The following is a 3,101-nucleotide window of genomic DNA, read 5'->3' on the forward strand; positions in this document are numbered from 1 at the left end:
CATATAAAATCTTCCCAGATAACTCTTTTCCACATGCGATCAAACTCTCATCTGGAATTCCCCATTCTCCTTCCTTGTTATGTATTTTTTTCTACTGACACCTATCCCCATCTGACATAACATGTCAGGCAATACAACTGTGTATTACCAATAGTTAGCTAATGAGGCCTAACAAATACCCCAACACTCAGTGGCTTTAAAAGAACAACCTTATTGCACACTGATTGTGACTAGAAACCTGAGTATGGCTTAGCTGGATCCTCCAGCTCATTGTATCTTACAAGGCTGCAGCCAAGGTGTTGGCTAGGACTCTGGTTATTTTAAGACTCAAACAGGGAAGGATCCAGTGGGAATCACTGGGAACCATTTTCAAAGCTGCATATTAAACTACATATTTTAATTATTTATTTGTATATCGTCTCTATCCCACTAAAATAAAACTAGATAAGAGCAAATATTTTTCTGGTTTGTTCTTCACTACATTTACGGTGCCAGGCACTTGTTGAATGGATAAATTCAGATATTTGTGCAATCAGTGAATTAATATAAAGACTGCTTTTGTTCCCTGCTCTCCCCAGAAGTTTTTTGTGTGTCATTTTTTTTCTTTCTTCAGGGTAAACAAACTTGGAAATTTTTTGAGCCTCAAAAGTTTGAGATAGTGTGAAAGCTATTTAGGAGTAAAGGTCTATTTTAACAGTCATGATGGTAAGAACAATGTCTCTCCAAAGATGTCTGTGCTCTCATCTCTGGAACCTGCAAATGTGTTACCCGGGATGATGGCAGGACTTTGCAGTCCTGAAAAAAGGACTTTGCAGCTGTGATTGGCCTTGTGATAAAGGGATTATTTTGGATTATGTGGGCGGGTCTCATCTCATCACCTGAATTCTTTAAAAAGGAGAAGCTTTCCTAGGTGGGCTCAGAGAGAGGGATCTGGTGCTAGAAGGGGGTCCCAAAATGGAAGCCTGAGAAGGATTTAACACCCAGTTCTGAGGTGTAGGGGGATGTGTGTAAGAACGGGAGAAAGCGCTCGGCTGGTGCGGCTCAGTGAATTGAGTGCGGGCCTGCGAGCCAAAGGGTCGCCACTTTGATTCCCAGTCAGGGCTCATGCCTGGGCTGCGGGCCAGGTCCTCAGCAGGGGGCACGTGAGAGGCAAGCACACACTGATGTTTGTCTCCCTCTCTTCTGTCTTAAAATAAATAAATAAAATTTTTAAAGAAAAAAGAATCCTGAGGTAAGGATTTAAAAAAAAGAACTGGAGAAAGTCCTCTGGGAGCTGAGAACCGTGACTGCTAAGAGCCCACAGGGAAAGAGGGACCACAGGAGTAAAATACCTGAAACGTAGTTTTGCCACACCCTGAACAGGCCCAGCTGACTCTCCCACAGAGCCCTCAGAAAGAGACACAGCTTACTGACTCCTCGATTTTAGTTCTCTGAGACCCAAATGGGCTTCTAGTCTCCAAAACTGTAATGGGATAAATTCGTGCTGTTTTCATCTGCTAAATGTGTGGTCATTTGTCATGGCAGCGATAGAAAGCAAATACAACCATGTTCAACAGCTCTGAGCGCCCGGCTAAGCTAAGCGTGATGGAGGCTTTGGAAATAGCAGTGGAGACATCTAGCATTAGCTGTCATCATTGAAATGACTCAAGGACCATAAATCCTAGGCCTTTAGAAAAAGCCCAGTTTTCAGGGAAATCCTGATAGGACCAGAGACGGTGGGCCTCAGGGAAAACACATTCCAGTTTTATTACTACTGATCTGCATAGAGTTAGAGGGTTGGGCTGGCTCCCTGATACTGATAAGGGGACCAGAAAGTCTTCTCTTGGAACTTGTTGTCTCGGAAGTCCTGATATTCTCTTTAACCTAAGGGGTGCTTTCCCATGAGAAATGCCCATTAATGCAAGAGCTGTATATAGGCTGTCCTTAGCTTCCCACTTTTTACTTTTCTAATGTAAGTTTATGGAAGTATGACTGGGAGGCAAAGTGTGCAATAGTACGCACACTTTGTGAAAACACCCACTTGAGATTCATTTCTTGTTCATATAGCAATAGTTAGTTTATTCTCTTTGCTGAATGGTGATTGGGTGGACAGACTACAGTTTACCTTACCTTTGTCCTATTGATGGACATTTCAGTTCTTTCTGCTCTGGCGCTGTTGCAAATGGTGCTGCTGTGACATTCTCTTACATGAGCACATTCCTGTTGGGTATGCATACCTGAGATAAGGCGATTCCCCGGTCGAAAGCACCCTTTTGGGTTCTGCTAATTACAAGGAATGCAGGTCTAGAGCTGGATAACAAGAAAAATGTGAGTTGTGCAAATACAGGGTCAGATCTTATTCTATTCCAAATTCTGATAATTGCTCATCCTAGGTTATGGGGCATTCATTTTGATTTTTTTAATTAACTGTAACTTCAATCTTTGGTGCTCCTTTACATTTTACCCCTGACATGAAGGCCTCACTCTCCTCGCCCTGATTCCAGCTCTGAGCAGGTCTAAGAAACGCAAGAGATGCCTCCTGTCTACAGTCTTCATGTTTGGTCCCAAAAGGTCCACGGAGGCTGTATCAGCTTCCACAGTATATTAAACACCTGGTTTTCAAAGCCTATGCCTATGCCTGCACCATCTCACGAGGGTGTCATTTTTTTTTCCAGGTAGGCTCTTTGTTATTCACAAAGATCTGTGCAATGTGGTTTGAGATTTGTTGTTGTGGGGGAAACTATTTCAAGTTTGACATGTTATTAATTAATTAATGGATTAATTAATTGTGTCAGGGTGACCTGGCTGGCCTCCCAGGCCCTCATTCTCTGTTCTAGACTATGTAAAAAAAAAAACAACAATAATTTTTGAAGGGCACAGGAAGATTGCTGTTTATAAAGGTCTGGCTAGGTGGAGGGGCTGCGCCCACAGCCCCGTCAGGCCCCAGTGCTCCTCACTGAAATCCCCACTTCCTCCATGTCTTTAACAGGAAGAACTGTTAGCAACAGTTCTTTCTCGATTGTGCATCTCCTATCCCTTTAGCCGTTTCCAGCCCAAGTCTCTCACAAGCAGGTATCAACAGCCTAATAGGATGAGACTTTCCAGGGCTTGGTTTATTGGGT

This window comes from Sturnira hondurensis, unplaced genomic scaffold (genome assembly GCF_014824575.4).
Source record: "Sturnira hondurensis isolate 20B ecotype Veracruz unplaced genomic scaffold, ASM1482457v3 Scaffold0023817, whole genome shotgun sequence".
In the NCBI taxonomy this organism is placed as follows: Eukaryota; Metazoa; Chordata; class Mammalia; order Chiroptera; family Phyllostomidae; genus Sturnira; species Sturnira hondurensis.